General features: G+C 39.9%; 1 protein-coding gene across 2 annotated transcripts in view; it reads right to left on the reverse strand.

Moving 5' to 3' along the window:
* Positions 1-17,584, reverse strand: part of TAB2 (TGF-beta activated kinase 1 (MAP3K7) binding protein 2) — a 60,412-nt gene extending 42,828 nt beyond the window's left edge. The window contains exon 1 of one of the 2 annotated variants that reach the window (XM_027887342.1): positions 17,459-17,584. The gene's annotated coding sequence lies outside the window, so the exon portion shown is untranslated. Of the gene's footprint in view, positions 1-16,731; positions 17,022-17,458 lie in introns of those variants that run through there. The other variant, XM_027887343.1, reaches the window with a different exon arrangement.
* Between the last annotated feature and the right edge of the window lie 266 nt (positions 17,585-17,850).

Here is a 17,850-nt window from a genome sequence, read left to right on the forward strand (position 1 = left end):
ACTTTCAGTGAACTTTCTTCATCTGTTTATCATATACCTGTCCTCATTTTTCCGTGCCCTCATCCCTCCAATCCAGTCCAGCTTAACAGGTTGCTGCTGCTACCTGTCAGAAGAGGTCTTACTCTCCTTTCACCACATCAGAAACTTTTTTCTGGGTCTTCTGCTCACTGGATACGCAAAAGAAGAAATGCCACTTGCTATGTCAGCAGAAAGTGATTTTCTGGTGCCAAAGGGGAAGCCTGAATCTGTCTTTAGCAAACTGAGCTGCACAGAAGAGGACCAAAGAAGTGCCAAGACAAGCCCACGTGTGGGGGAAGATGCACTTTGTATTTTTAACAGGAGGGAACGGTTAGATTGGCACTGTGTGATTTCCAATTACAGGAACAAGCAGAATGATTGCTGAACATTAGAGCTAACAGCCAAACAGCATCGTGCTAGTTATAAATAAAGTAACCTACTGTTACCATTAACAAAACTAGTCACATCAATATTGCTTACAGCAATCATGAAAAGTTGGTTCTCAAGTCTACCACTTTTATGTACATGTTTAAAGACACTGCGTCTTTGAAAATAAAACTCATAGCTGACTTCAGGTACCTTCTAGAATTCCTGGTCCTCCATCGCTTTGTAATTAAAATACAGTCTGAAGTACTGAATTAATATGTAGTAAAGACCATATATATTTGATTTCAAGCTTTCAGTGAATCTCTGAGGAGTTAAGGCAAACTACTCCATGGTTAGCAACTAGTGGCTAGTACCCATCAGTCTGGTAAAATAACAGGAAAGTAATCGCTGAACACCAATTCATCTTTCCACTAGGTTCCTTAAAATTGGATTTAAGTCCACTGAAGTTGCAAGTTCAGCAAGGCATGAAGCATGAACAAAGCTTATCAAGTAACTGAGCTGTACAGGTATATGGAAATTCACAAAAATAACGGTTTCAATGTACATTTGCTTAGATCTGTATTTTATCACTCAATTATGAAAACCCTTCAGAACACCCAATTTTCAGTTGGACAGTTTTACATCTCTAACTTTACAACAAATGTAACTTTACATCAATTGAAGTCATCCGCATGAAGCTGACTAAAAGTGTTTGCAATTCCAGTTTCAAAAGTGAGAAAGTCATCAGTACAAACGACCAGATAAAAATGGGCTTTGTTTTTCTGAAAGACTTAAGGCAAGAAAGAAAGGAGAAAGGAATTCTTATCAATAAAATGTCCTTTTTCTCTCATTCACTTTGTTTCATTCCAGATAACCTGCAGTTATACCCTTTAATGGAGCGGACTAAGCATTAGAGGCTAAGTTTTGGGAAATTCTAAGGTATATGGGAAAATGTTAGGCTCCACAGTCTCTCCCTGGCAGCATGGCAGGTAAAAGATAAAACCAGTCTAGAAGGCTTGGACTCTGAGCAGTTATAAACTCAGCACAGGCTTTCAGTTTCACATTCATTGCTAATGACACCTGATAATTTTATCTGACTCAAGTACTAGGAATGAACTTTTCCCACTCCTGGAACCCTGTCCGCATTTCTCTTATTTTCCTCTTTCAACATCACCTGAGTTCATTGATTTCAAAGATTAAAAATAGGGAAAACAAAAGAAGAAGACAAAATTAATCTAGAAAACCCTAGGTTCTTGTGTTTGTTTTTCGTGGGGTTTTTTTGTTTGTGGTTTTTTTGAAGGAATTTTGATTCGCTTTCTGGTTTTTTTTGGTTGCTTTATTGGGGGTTTTACTGTTGTTCTTTATTTATTTTTAGCAAGATTCTTCCCCCAGATTTTTAACTTTGAACTTTTACATATGCAGATTACGTTCTTCAGCCTCCAACGACAGAAGCTTGTATTTTAAGAACGTTCAAATTTTAACTTCAGGAGCTGGAGCTCAAACACCACCAAGTATCATGCAGCTCATTGCAAAACCACTGGAGCAAGCAGTGTTTCTTTTACTACTTGTTCCTGTCACCTCTTCATGCACATGCTACCAAGTAAACAAAAAATATATTCAGAAAACAACACTTCAATTACCCTACACTCCTTTTTCTCTAATCTATCATCTGTTAAAGAGCACTCACAACAAGAAATTTCACTTTCCAATCATAATAAAAATTCCCCTTGCCACAATCAGCAAGACAAAAAACAACTAAAGCTCTAGTTTGAAACAGGTCTGTCACTGTATGCTGGAAGAAAAGGTTAAAAACATGTATTTAAGGAAGTGAGTGCAGATTCCCTTGTAGGACACTCAGGTAAACAAAGAAAGGAAAAGTCCTGAGGAAAAAACCTTTAATGTGGAAAAAGCCTCACACAGTAAATACCTACTTTAAACTGCAGATCTTTGGGAGGGACAAGTGAGTCAATAATGCCTACTAGAGAGAGTCTTCGACTACCCCCTGCAGTACTCTGTTAACTTATGTGCTACTGATACAAAGCCTACCAAGTACTGTTTATAACTACAACATTCTCCATGTAGAAGCCCAAATTCCTGCCTACAGTGACTTGCTGATTCAGTTCTTGGAATTGGATCTGCTCTTGAAAGACAGTTTTACCAGAGCAGTCGGTAAAACATCAATCTACCTCAATACATAAGACACCAGCATGATTTTAAGACTCAAAGCTCAGGCTCTCCCCCTCTAATTCCAGTAATTTTCAACATTTTAAATTTCATTCTCTCAGTCCAAGAAAGACATGACTGAGCAGCAAAAAGAAAATTGCTACCTACACGAAGTTGGATGATGTATTTAACTTGTAGGGATAACAACAAAGTACCTTTTTTTGTCAAGGGGAAAAAGTAAATAAACATGATTCTGATCAAGAAAAGAGAAGTAGAAGTCTCAGAACAGATTATCAGAGAAGACATCCCTCGCCCAGAGATTCATTCCTCACTCTGGTTTTGCTCAAATACTAATAGAACAAAATGTCTGTTCTCTATGCATGATATAAAAGGTAAAAACCAAATACCTGAAAACTATATTATCATGTCCTTTAACAGAGCAAATATACTTACAGCATCACTATCCCTAACTGTTGAAGAAAAAGGGAAGAAATTAAAAACCGTCTCCCTTACAAACATCTGTGACCATCAGGCTTCTTTGAGGAAAGAAAAAAAAAGTTAAAATATTACTGTCAAGAAACTACCAATTCCTTTCACTCATTTAAAAAATGAAGAAAGAACCTTGAATTGGAACTGTCATGAGATCTGAATCTAACCATAAGAGATTAAATGAATCATTTAAGCCTAATCAAAAACCAGTTTGTTCAGAACTAGGCTTCTAATCAAAAGTAAACTCTCTTTTTTTCATTTTGCCATGCTTAAAAACATTTTGCAATGACACTTCAAACTGGCACAGCAGGACAAGCCTCAAGGCAGCATCCAACCCAACTCTGACGCTCTCCTCAGTCATGACCACTAATGCCTTGTCCTGCGGACTCCAAAAAGGCGAAATCTCTTAACCAAACTCCCATTCCATAGCAATTTAATCAGCTGAGAGGTGGGTAGGTGGGAAGTGGCTAATGAGCCAAGAAAAAAATCCATCCACTCCTTGGAAGTACACCAACCATTTTCAAAACATCCCCTTTAGTAATATGACAGCATCGCCTCTCACTGACAATTGGTCACGACTAAAATGTGTGGCCACTATCAGGCACTTGGGTATTGCTTAGAAAGCCCCCGGTCCTATTTCCCACAGAAACAGATGCAAGCAAAATGAAAGGTGTGAAGCAAGTGGGCCAGTGGGCATGTAGTCACATAACTAAGCAGTTAAGTACCATGAGCTCCAACTTCCCTCCTGTTCCCTAATCATGAACCAAGTAACTACAGGGCAATTTCTGCTTCCTTCTCATTTATCCAAGGTGATTCACACCTTGAGAAACGTCTCAGTTTATCTCATGAACTCTGAGATTTAACTTCCCAGCAACCCTCATCATATTCTCTCCTGGTCAAGGAGCATAGGGGACTGTGTCACACACACATACACTTCTAGTTCTGGGCTGCTTGAATGCTTTCCTTTACTTCTGGGTTGGCTCAGTATTTTCTTTTCCATTCTTCCGCTCTTTACAAAACTCAACCAATTTCTTTAATTGATGGGTGAGGTGTCACTGGTAAATCCAGCATTTGCGTAAATATCTACTGAAAGCCAGGCTGGCAAAAAAATAAATTCCTCTATCCTCTTAATCAAGGACTTGACTTGTTTACCAATATATCATTTACTCATAATGTCTCAATGACAGTAAGGTTGGGTATTTCAGCCACTCCTTAAAATGCAGTTTCAAAACAATTCAATATTGCCATTCTCATTCCTCCTGCTCCCAGGCATGCATTCCCCCTCCCCCTCCCATGACCTAAGCCAATGCTGGTGCTTCGTTAATTCTGCAGCAAGCCAGTTCATAGAGCAAAATCGAGGTAGGAGATAAGGTTCTGTCAATTTTCTGCTAGTTTGGCTCTGAGTCAGATGAACACCAGGGTGAACACAGAGAAAAAAGCAGAGCCAACTTACACTGATTTATGAATTACACCCTTAACATTTCCTAAGGACAATCTTGGACGAGGGGGGAAAAAAAAATAAATCAAGGACGTACTCAACACTAAAACAGACTTCTTTGATTTTACATTGTCTTAGCACTAGAATAAACATTTAGGAAGTTTAAAAGCTTGTCCAACCACACAAGGCTGCCTCTGGCAGCTGTTACAAACAAGCAATAATGTGGGCCTGTACGGTAAGAGGAAGGAGATATACATGTTCTACAGAAGGAAAAAAAAAGGGTTAATAACAGCAAACCACTTCCTTGAGTTGTTAGCAGCAAATCAGAAATAACTGTGCTAAAAGACAGCACCTGAAGTGACAGCCTGTGTAGAAATTTCAGAAAGACTGGCAGGACAACCCCAAGGGAGAACCTCCCACCAAGAGGAAGGGAAGAAAAGACCTTTAGCTATTTAACACAGCTGCAGAAATGACTTTTTCTGTCAATCTGCTTCTCTAGAAGAGGAATTGAGGCCCTTGGATATGAAGGGTGTTTATACTAGGAAGAAGCTCACAGCTGGGCTGTCGTAGTTTCATGCTAACTTTGTATCTGCAGTTATCATTACCTGTGAAACTACACTGGCAGTAAGCTCTGGTAATGGTGGAGGACTTTTGACAGAACAGCTGCCAGGAAAATGGGGGAAAGAATACGAGAAGCATGGTCACAGAAACTAGTTGTTGTTTTCTCTTTCTTCTCTATTAGTTCCCAAACCAACATATATAAGGACAAACGCAAGACCACCACTGCAACAATTGGGAGGAAGCCTCTAGTTTCCACTTATTTTCTGCCACATCCATAGTAGTACAGAAAAATAAACAAAAATCCATCCATTAACCCGGAAAAACCCCCTACAACACCCCGAGGCAACAGATGTTGATAGGCAAGAGTCAAACAGAAATACCCATGCTGATGCCAATACAACTTGGTTTTCCTGTTGCTTTTCTTCCAAGACCGTAATTTATACACAAGGAGGGAAAAATAACTGACAGATGTCTAAACAGCTATTCCTCTAGCTCCCAAATATTTCGCCATATTTATATTCTTCTGGAATAAAATAGATTTCCCACCTAGGAACTGATAACGCATAATTTTAGAATTTGCTATTGTATCCCTAGGTTTCCCTCGTTTCTCTGCGAACTACCTTCAAGGTAGAGAATAACGCTAGTTGTTCTCCAACCTTTTGTTACGGAAAGAAAGATGCGATCACTGTACTTGCTGTTACGTAAGGGACTAATACCACCACTCCTTTTTTCTTCACTTTATTCCACATAGGATTCAAGGAAAGATTAGCAAGGGAAAGGGAGAGGAAAGCAGCGAAGAGCTGAAACACCTCCAGTATTCATGGTTTCTCAGTATTTACTGCTTCCTGCTGTCATAACCTTTATAAACCCTTACAAAGGCCTTGACACAGACTAACAAGACAACTAGATACTCAAAAGGAAAAAATTGTAAGTAACTTGCTCCAAAAATGACAGCTCAGGAAAGCAACAGAGGGAAGTTGACAAACAATAGCAAAGATGCCTCACAGCATCAGGCGAGCAAAGAGCTTCTAACCTTGTAAGGTCCTCCACTTTGTCACACCACTTGGGAAGCAAAGAGACTCCCACAACAGCAGTAAGACATATGGAAGATTAAAATTAACATAAAATCCAGAACGTGTTCAACTAAGATTTTGTCCTTGTACTGTCCCTATTACAGGCCCTCTCCTGGAAACTATGCAGAGAGCAGCAGATCAAAAGCACAGAAATAAACCATGCCCACTCAGATTTTGACCTTCCATGGTGTTTTCTGGATATTATATCACCTTATAGCCTTTTATTAAGAAATCACCTGTGTTTTTTCTCTCTCTTTACAACTGTAGTTTTAAACATTGAAAATATAAAAAGTACACACAATTAAGAAGAATCGTTAAGCCTCAGTGTTTATCTTCTAACCACAGACATAGCCAGATATTCGGTATTTTCAGGAAACTAAAGAGAGCCAGGAACCCTTTAATAAAAATAAATATTAAACAAGTCCATGGAGGAAAAGTAGCTCTGCTAGTTTCCATAGCTGTTTACAACTTAGACATAATAATACATTTCTTGCATTTGCAACAAAGATAAGAGGCCTGTTAATAGAAGTAGACCAACTTTTGAAAGATAAGATGAACAGTGTCATGCAGATAAAGTGGCAAAGGATTCATAACTAATTAGCTCCGTATTTCACAAGAATTCAATTTTTCACCCATCCCAATTTTCTAATGCTTGTCCTGCAAAAATACTAAGCCATCGGTTACAGGCAGGTATAATTCAAAAATGCAGACGGAGACTTTTCCAGGAACTGGCAAGAACAAAGCTCTTAAATAAATCTTTTTTGCTTTAATTTTGTGATACCACCACAGTTTTCCCCCATAAATGAATAGCAAAGTAAGTACTATTCCTTCCAATTACATAATTTCATTCTCACAATAGGTTCAGAAAGGATGATAAAGCAGTGGCAGTATAGTGCTAAGTCCAGAAGGCAAACAAAGCTGCACTGCTAGGTTTCTCCTAAATCAGTTTAAAATCCTAGACAACTCATGTACACCTGAAAACAAAGCTACAAGGGTCACAAAAGCTGCACTGCAACAGTAAAACATGAAATGAGAAAGTGCTTTTGAAAACAATAAATTTTGACAGTCTGCACAGTCAGTGTGGGCATTCTGCAGTGCTCATTGATATGACAGTGTAAGGTGATGACTTGCCCTTATCACAAACAGGCAGCAGCTTGAAGTCACACAGACAAAGCTGAAATAGTATTTTGCTACAGGACTCTTAAAAACTTCAAACATGAAGACAACTGTTTTTTAATTAACAAGATCCCATGCTAGTGTAACTGAGTATTTTTCTAGCTAAAGTATTCTTTTCAGTGTAACTATATTATGTTAAGGCAAGTCGCAGGTCTCAGTCTCATTTGTGTTGGCAAGAACTTCCCCACTCATTCCTGAGAGTTGCCATTGGCTCTACACTGAAGTAACAAACTCCAGTTTGGCCTGTTGTGTTGGCCAGTTTCAACAGGAAGGAAGCCTGTAGCTCCATCAACTCGCTAATACCATTAGGTGGTACTTTGACTTTAGATATCTCTGTCACAGTGTAACTCCTTGCAACCTAAACCCACAAAAAATCAAACAAAACAAATATAAACAAACGCAACCAAGAAAACAAGAAAGGAATCACATCAAGCTTCAACACCCAGATAAGGCTTCTACACTTGTGTTTTGTATAGTATTTTGTATACTTATGGACACTTACATTAAGCTTTAGCTTGAAAAAGTTGTTAGTATATGCCAGCCTAGAATCTGAACATGTAGGCCAAATTAGCAACTACTGTTTTGTTACCAAGTCCTTCCAAACTCTGTGTTTTAAAGAAAGAGAATACCTAGACACTAGTTTTAATTCACTCATCATTAAATGAAGCTTTATATTCATTAACAAGTCCAAATAGCAGATAATAATTTAACAGATTCACTAGTTTTCTCTTACAAACATTAAAGGTTATGAAAGGCTCTAACTCTGGGCCACCTCAGATAATGCTCCCTTGTTGTACACAGGTGGAATATGAATATCTTTACAAAAATCTGTTTTGCTATCCCATTTTTAGCACATCTTTCCTCAAGTGTCAACAAGTGTAGCACCTCTTTCCTATACAATTCTCTCAATCTTTCCTTCCACAGTTTACATAACTCATTGCAGTTATGCTTATCTATTAGCCACGCTTTCACAAGTTTAAATAGGACCTGAATTTCGTACTCCACGGCAAAACCGGACTACAACATTTGAAGACTAAACACCTTAGAAAAACACAGTCATTCTCACTGGCAAAGAGAAGACTTGCAAGGATTCTTGCAGGCACCATCACTCAAAGCACTCTAATAAAAACACACCTGTTAAAAGCATTTAAGGCTCCTTGATTACATTCACCTAATAGAAGAAAAATTACTGTTGTCATCTTTCATCCAGGTAGGTCACTAGTGAAGATTTAACATAGCAGCAGAATCCACATCAGTGAGTTCTGTGGTTAAGTTCAGCTAGTTCCTGTCCTACTTCTTGAAGGGCTAGCTTGTGATTTGCACCATTTCAGTGTTTCAGTTGACCTAGCGAACAGATGCAGTGCCACAGTGGGCAGAGATGAATCCCTGAACTGGTCTTTCTGCTTGTCTGTGGTAACACCACTCTTAGGTCTATAGTTCCATGAGGGGCTTTCTTCACCAACAATACCAGTTTAATTAACTCTTATTTCTTCTATTTCTTCACCATACCTTAGTTCTGCAGAAAAAACTCTTTATTGGCTCATACTAAAAATCATGGCAAATCCACTCCCCAGCATTGATGTGGAAAACAATCCCATCAGTGTGAAGTTATAGTAGACTACCAAACTGATCTAAGAGCTCCTCAGCACCAAGGGGTTAGTCCCACTCCATGAGATTACCTAAGAGAGGTAAAGAGCAAACTGGGTAGTTCTCTAACCCCCAGCCCATGGACTGACTGCTCACAGACAGATGAGACTAGTATGAGGGACCAGTTGCTTGTGTCAGTGAAAGGAATCTTCCCTGTTCAGTCACAGCAAACTATCGGACTGGCCCCTGATGCTCGCAAACACTTGCCTTCTTCCACGTTTTGCTTTAAACCAGCTATCTCGAAGCCATTTTTGTTCTATTACTCCAAGAGTATTTAATTTATACAAAAATACCAACAAAATAGCTAGAGCATTCCTTTCCATGGCAGCAAAGGCATATTTTTGTACCAATAAACCAAACCTACTCACTCAAGTCAATGTTGAAGCTCTTCCAGAAAAACACCATTCTGCACAGGTAACTGCAGCTACACTAGCAACCTCTGTATGCAGACTGCTACATTATGGAAGGATGACACTCATTCAAAATGATGCAATCTTGTTTGTACCTTTCACAGCTTTGTCAAGACCTGTATCAACCAGAACAATGAAGGTAACACATTATCTAATTGGCATTTTTCCTCCACAGTGTATGTATGAAAGCACTACTGGTAGAAATTATATTCTCCTTTCAGTCTGGAAACCACAGGGGTTTTCAGCCCCATGCAGGGGAAAAAAAAAAAGAAACAAATAATGGGCATTTTCTCTGAACCTTACTGCTTAACACATCACATGCTGGACACAAGAGGCTGGAGAGAACAGGAATTTCCCCCGTCCAAATGAGTTTTCTCCTGCTGCTTACAATTTACTTTATTCTCCTTCACCAGATACTGTGGAAGAGGAACCAAAAAGCATTGCACTTTAGGCATGGAAAAGGAAAATCAAAACATGCTTCTTGTACAGGAGCAAATCCCTGGAGCAATCCCTTTTACACATATGTTCATACTAAGTCCTAACTCAAATACACTACAAAGTAAATTATATTTCTTAAAAAATTTTTAGGGGTTAAATTTCCCTTATATTCAACTCATTTTACAAAGAAAAAAAAGTTCTCATTTTGACTGAACTCCTGGGTGTATCAGACATGATCCACTGTAATAACCTTCGGCTCCCAGCTATGACACACCCACCTCTGTCATAAGCAGCTACCAACACACACAAGCTGGTGAGTGTCTACCTCAAGTAATTTTGTAATTCTTGTATGTATTTCAGCCAAATATTAGAAGTCATGTCAAAGCATCACTAAATGAAGTACAACTATTAAAAACAGTTTTAATGAATTTTTAAAGATTGGAGCAATTTAAAATGGTTGGAGAACTAACCGGCATAATAGGTGAAAGATAATATACTTTGCTAAATGTCTTTGTCTAATCCAATATATGCATCTAGGTAAACAATTTTACTATTCATGGGACTGCAAACTCTTGTAGGAGTGACTTATTTGATAAATATTTATACAGTGCTTGCACAAAAGGGCCTAATCCAAGTCAAACTTTCTAGCCAATACCAAAGCAAAAGTAAAACATAATAATCTGGTATTGGCAATTATTCCAGTAAGACAGCTTTGAATATAGAGTTTGGGACACACACACAAAATTATCTTGTCCCCATTTACCAAAGTCAAAAGTAGTATTAAAAAAAAAAAAAAAAAAAAAAAAGGAGCAAGACACCAAATATTTTAACTGAAACAGCTTCATAAGCCAATGTGAAACATACTGCTTTGTACTTATCAACATAAATGTCTTTTTAAGCATACTTTTGCTGAGCTACTGGAGATTGTCTGTTCCCAGGCTTAATCCTGTTAGACTTAAGAAGGCTCTTTAAGAAAGATAACCTACCATTCCATTTAGAAAAACATATGCTTGTTCAACAAATGGAAAGTAGCAGTTTGAACCAGATGAATGAGTTGAAAAAAATCCAAGTATAGAACTAATACCCCCTTTCCCCCCCCCCTCTCGTTCGCTCAGGAAAGCCCAAATGGAGCAGGGGCAAACTTATCAATTGATACTCTGAAGGAGAAACAAAACAAGAACGAAATGACAAGTGCTGAATAGGTCTTTTAAGAAATAAAAGTTTCCGAGAAAGATCAGAACAAAAAAGAACGACAACAAGAAGTCTAAACAAGGGGGAACTAATGCTTCAGTTGTATTGATCATATACTGCCTACACAAGGCAAAAGGAGAGTGAAGAGGGGCTATAAAAGAGCCAATTCCCACTTCTCTAGCTCACCCACAAATACCATGGGGTGTCAATAGAAAAAGTGGTGGTTGGAAGAGATCAATTCTGCATGGGATGGATTTTTCAAAAAGCAAAGAAAAATAGATAGAAAAAAATATGAGTGCTGTAAAAAGACATTAGAGTACTGTAAACAGAGACACAGAGCATAGCACAGACCCAGGGGGTAGAGGCTTTTCTCAAGAGTTTAAATGCAACATGAACTGACAAAGGATATAATTACAGGCCACAGTGTACAACAATTTTTCTTTTAACTGTGTGCTTTTTTCCCCACCCCATGTAGGTGAAACAGTTCATTTTTTCCACCTGGGGAAATCAGGCTTAGGACTTACATGGCAAAAGACTATTTTGCATTTCTACCCTGCAGTATAAAGCAGAAGTTGATTTCCAAAACCCCAAACGGCTCCAGGAAAACAAATGACTTATCTGAATGTACATGTTAATCACAGCTTCTGAGGCAATGGATCAGTAAAAAGTACTGGTGTCTTGTGGGGTAGTTAAATTCTGACACTTACTGTGTTTTTTTAGTTACTTTATCCTGTTGAAAAAGACATCCTGAGAACACTGATAACCAGATGGACCAATCAAAGATATTTTTACACACAACGCAATTTTGTTTGAAAGATGCATTCTAAAGCCCTAGCTTTGATAGTCTCGAAGAATTACTCTCTAAACACATTTATGCCTGATCTTTCTATAAGTCATCTATGAAAACACTTGATAACAGCAAGGTATTCTTGAACAATAAAGACAGGCTGCAACAAATAAAATTAAAAGGTATAAGAACATTTCCCATCTGACAGGGATTTCTTATCCATTTCTACCAGCATTACCTACAAAACAGAGATGTACCAGGTAAATACTTATTTCAAGACTCAATATACACCATAAAATATTCAGTCCATAATAAATCTATATTAAAAAGCAAGTAATTTCAAACTTACTAAATCAGCCTGGCCCATCTTCACAGAGAAATCAGTTAGACCTGTGAGTACATTAAATATGCCATTGCATGCAACAGCCCACAGACATGACTGCATAATACTCTAAGCATGCAACAAACATGTAAGTCACACTGTATAAAGAAACTACAACTATATATGATGTAACAAAATAATGCTTTTGACAACAAAATAATTGCTTTTGAGAACACCACATATGTCTTATGCAGTTTACACATTCTTGCCCTGTGCTGCTTCATGCCCTGTGTCAGTCTAGGCAATCCTGTTGAATCAGACCCACACAAACACTCAGGCACAGCTCAAGAGGCTCTGTACACGTGGAACCAAAAACGTCACCAAACATCTCAGGGCCACTCACAACAACAGTTGCTACACTGTAGTCAAAAGTGTACCACTATTATAAGAAAATCTCAGCAGCCCAGCAGTCTGCTTGATACCTTACATATTGTCCCTCGCATTTTTTGTTTTGTCTTCATCTTCTTAAGAACTTATTTTAACATGTTTTTTGTTTAGTAAACCAGAACTGGCAGCCGCTGCTAACCTTGCTCTCAAGGGCACCATCCCATAAATAGCAAAACTAGCAAAAGCCCCCTTTCCCACAGATGTGTACTGTCTCAGCCATGCTCCCGTGTTCCAATTAGTCACATTCCACCTCTATCCCAGATGCTTATTATCTTACCGCTCTGTTTCAAGCACTAGCCACAATATACTTAACCTCTCAAGTCCTCTAACTACTGACTGAAGAAAAGAGTACTGCACTTCACACCTTGTTCTTACTCCACATACAACTGTCTGCGGGCCAACTGGCGCCTAAACACAGGTAACTCCTGAATTCATGCAAAACTTTCCCCTAAAGAGATGATCTTAATGAAGTCATCAACTTTAACAAGTTTAACCTTTGTTCAACGTTATTAAAATGTAAAATCTTCAGGCCCTTGCCCCTTGGCTAATTTCTTTGCCGAAAATTAGTGACTGAGCTCAAAATTTATTGAGATACAGGATCAAAGGAAACATAATCGCTCAAGATCTTCAGGTTTCTTGACTTCAGAAAGGCAAATTAAAGACTGTTTATACACTACACAGACAAACAAAATCCAAAAGCAACTATTTCTTAAAAAAAAAAAAAAAAAAAAACCACACAGAAAATAGGTGCATCTCAGCATCTTATCCATGTGAGAACAGCTGATTCTGAAGTCCCAAACTGCAAAAATTTATCTTCTAGCATGTCTAATTAACTAAGGTTTCTTAAAGAAATTGCATTTACATATTTTATTTGTCCTTTATTAAGTATTTGCATCCTCTAATCATTTTCAAGTGCATTTTAAAGGACACAATAAAGTTTCAGAGATAAAGAGGATTCTACTAAAGAGGATTTTGTGAAAACTGGCAGCTTTGCAGGAAAAAGAAACTCAAATCCATGCTTTCAATGAGGGGAAAGGCAGGTGGAATTCTGCTTTCCCCACTGACAGCCCCAGCAGATCACCAGATAGCACCACATATCACCAGATTTGATTCATTTCAGAACAAGCTTAAGACACTTTGCATTTAAGTGTTCATCTAGCTTAAGACAATCAAAGTAGTGAGCATATATAATATCTTTGTCCTGATTTTGGTAAATTCTAGCAAGTGTAACAATATCCTGACTAATAGGTGCACAGTTTGCATTGCTTGAGTGGTTTTTTTATTTTTTAAAAATTCCTATATACAACCTACAATTTTCTTCTACCACTGGCTGTTCTAAGTTAATGCTTGTCTAAACATTAAACAGAGAACGAGGTTTACATACATTCTGAAACACAGATTTTTAAATAATGGAAAAATTAAACTCTGCTCACAGTACAAGCAGGATCTGAATGAGTTTTAAACCATTCATCATCAAAGAGTGACATCTGATCCTGATCTGTTCTCAGAATAGGAAAGAGCTACACAATTTCCATATTGCTACAAAAATTGATTACACATAGCTACTTTCTAAGAATATAATGCATATTTTACAAAAAAATAGTCTTTTTCTGGTTAAATTCTGTGATATTAGCTCACAATTTGTTTAGCACATCACCAACTTATGCTTAACTTCTTGCCACCTCCAAAAAAAAAATTAATCTAACATATTCTAAAAATATTAACTATTTAATGACACCTTAACTGCACCTATGGCAACAAGAACATCCCGAGTGATGCCATTCCTTCAGCAACAGACACGTTCCAAGAATATCAGGATATTATACACAAATATAAGAGATCTTTTAACTTTAATTATGTCAAGCTATTTTACTTGCTTTCACTTGAACCCTATTACAACCAATTAAGGAACTCCAAAATCCAAAGGCAGCATAAGACAAAACTAGAAAACTCAGTAAACATCTGTATAGCGTTTGGAATATTTTCTTGAATGAGAATTGAGCTTGCTCATCAGTTCAATAAAAATAAATCCCTAATTTTAGTATAATTAGAATAAAGGTCTACAAAAACTTCTGTCAAGGAAAGCATCAATACTATGTCAGTGATTTTCTGGTAAGCATTCTAAAAAGAAGGTGAAACTGAAACAACTATTATACTGAAACTCCTGACTACAATTAAGAGTTTGTAAAAAAAATATCATCCTATTGTAAATCTGGCAGCTTTCTTGCTTTCGCAGTTGCATTTTAGTATGTGGATTCCAAACCAGACCAGTCTGCTAAGCAGGGTTCAAGGTGTCTTAGAGCATCCACCAGCATTTCTCCTATTTGAAACAGAAAGCCTCCACTTGCCCAGCTGCGATAACCAACTACGGAATTAAAAAGAAAGAAGAAAAAAAATAATACAACTTGAATCACTGCATACATTCGTGGTAACAAAAGTTAACTTTCATTTCAAACATTTAAATATTTGAGTTTTGGGTATAGCTTTAAAAAAATACAGTTCTGAATCACTGGAATTTTTGTTCTATTTCCTGTAAAAGCACCAACAGCAACATCATTCAGCATTCCGCTTGCAGCAGTTCAGAAAAGATCAGCCTGATCCCGCAGTCCTAAATTTACACACATTTCATAAACTTGAGGTCACATCTGACCAACTTTTTCTTCCAGTACTTCCAGTCATGAAGACCATGATAAGGAGGTTGAACTTTGTAATAGGATGAAGTGTAACTTAGTTTTATGTTTCAAAGCACACTCTCACAAAGAAATAGTCTGCCAACAGCTCTTTAAGCTGCCTAGCAAAAAAAAAAAAAAAAAAAACACAAAACAAAGAACAGATGACAGGTTTAATTCTACATGGTTTGAAAAACATACCAGTTACCTATAAAGCCAAAGACCATCACAAAACAACACAAGATCTCTGCACTCAAAGCAAGTGAGGAAAACCACTATCTTCTTCCATTCCGTCACTGCTGGAAAAGAGAAGTTTCTACCAGGACACTGTCATAGGAAGAGTGCCCATTTTCAAGAATTCTATTCTATATTCTGTATCAGCAAATATAAAGGAAGAGAATAGAACACTATGACTTCTCTTATGTTCTGAAGGAAAATGGTTTACATTTCACAGTCTTGGAAAGTTGGTATAAGCAAGGGTAGTGTAGCATAGCAAGATGGCACTGCCCCCACACGTAATGAGACAGGGATGATGCCTTACCAAGCATCTCAAACACAAAATTGGGATGACACAGACTGAGTTCTCCTCCAACTGCCTCCCTTACCTCTTCCCCCTTGCAGGTTCTCCTGTGAAGCAACATGAGAAAAACTACACAGGTTTTCTCAGTTTTTAAAAGAAACTGAGATTCAACTCAGTGTCCGTTCTGCTGCAGCACAAGCTAAGGTACTATCTACAGATGAGCATCCTTAAGTTTAACATATGGATAGCAATCACAAATGACTGAAACTTTAATTTAAATTGGAGAGCAGAACTTACTGAAGTTGATGGCATGCCTCCTAATGTGTCAGTGGAACTTCCCTCTTGCCAAAAGCAGGTATCAGAATTCTGGGGTTTGACAAAACCCAATTACAACAGAATAGATAAAGAACAAATAATTACATTACATGTATGAAATGCAAATGCCTGGTTATCTGGCAAATCAGCAGCCAAGCTGAAGATTACTCCCAATTTCATGAAACCGTGGCCAATCATGAATATAACGCTATTGCTATTAGTGTCATTAGCCCTCCTTATAAAGCAGCATGTGTGCAGTACCATTTCTGTAGCTAAAATCATGATACAAACCAATCTGAACAGTCTAAGAGAATGACTTTATCTGACTCCTGCTGATGTTCAGAAGACACACATTAGAGTGCTGAAAATTATATGCAGCACCGTTTCCAGCATTCTACAGCTGAACTTCAGAAACTGCTTTAGTCAGTCTACATCAATACCCTTAACTTATAATGACTAGAAAATCACACTTGAAACCCACTCCTTTCTGAGACGTATTCCTCTGGAATTCCCTTTTTTATGTATGTACTTACTATCATTAATACAGGGACACCCACAGGTCTTGGGCACAAACCAGGCCCTGCTGAGCGACCAGGTACAGTACAAAGAACACCAGACTTCTGCCCTGAAGGCCTTGCTAGGGCTGAGCATTCAGAGTTTTAGTAAGAGCCTTTCAATGAATGAGACAAAGCACTACACACCTCCGCACAGCCTTCCCAGGTCTCTCAGAGGAATAAAACAGAAAAAAAAAAAAAAAGAAGAAAACGAGAAACAGTTCGCGTCTCCTCTCTTCAAAACCCCTCTTATCAGAACCATTTGAAGAATTTCTACTCAACAATTAAACTGACTAGAACAATGGAAACCGACGTCCCAAATATACTATATATGGAATCGAGCCCAGCGAGCCCCCGCAAAGACACCGGCACCAAAGAATCGCACCTCGGGCGCTCGGATACTCATCCTCAAATGGCGGAGTGTCGCCCAGCGCACTCACACCTGTCACCTGCCAAGCGCCGGGCCAGCCCCCTCTCTCCCTCCCTTCCTCCCTCTCTCCCTCCCGCCCGCAGCCAGGCGAGCCCGCTGGCAGCTCCCGCCCCTCCACGGGCCGCCGCAGCCCCCCGATCCCTCCCCGCGCCGGGAAGCTCCGGCGGCTCGCGAAGGAAAATAAGTTTCCATCTCTCGCTGGACGCCCCGCTGCGCAGCGGCTTCCCGTGCCCTCGCTGCTCTCCCACCCCCGCCCCAGCACGCCGGGATGAGCGGGGTGCCGGGGCTGCTCCCTCCCCGCGCGCAGGCCTTCCCTGCCCTCCTCACTCTGCGGGAGCGCCCGGCCCCCCGCCCCCGCGCCTCTGCCCGCAGCCCCCCGGCGACGGGACCACAAAACCGGCCCGGGGAGCCACCGCCGGGCCCGTCCGGCGGGGTCAGCCTTACCCTGCTGCCGCCGCCGCTTCTCCTCCTCCTCCTCCTCCGCCTCCTCCTCCTCTGCCGCCTCCCCCACCACCACGGCGGCAGCCGCCGCCACTACCGCCGCCGCTACCGCCACCAGCGCCGCCGCCGCCTCCGCCCGGCAGGGGGGACCCCGCCGACCCGGCCCGCTCCGCAGCCTCCCGCCGCCGCCGTTCCGCTCCGGGGGGCGAGGAGGGGGCGGAGGAGGAGGAAGAGGAGGGAGGAGGGAGGGCAGGGGGGTCCGTGCTGCGGCGCGGGCGGCGGGGCGGGCCGGTGTGCGGAGGTGTGTGCGGAGGTGTGAGCGGGTGTGAGTGCGGGTGTGTGCGGTGGCTGTGGCGGCGCCGCTCCCGCCCCCTCCGGAGCCGCCGCTGGGGCCG

This window comes from Empidonax traillii, unplaced genomic scaffold (genome assembly GCF_003031625.1).
Source record: "Empidonax traillii isolate 1590-97213 ecotype Southwest subspecies unplaced genomic scaffold, ASM303162v1 scaffold207:size1520225, whole genome shotgun sequence".
In the NCBI taxonomy this organism is placed as follows: Eukaryota; Metazoa; Chordata; class Aves; order Passeriformes; family Tyrannidae; genus Empidonax; species Empidonax traillii.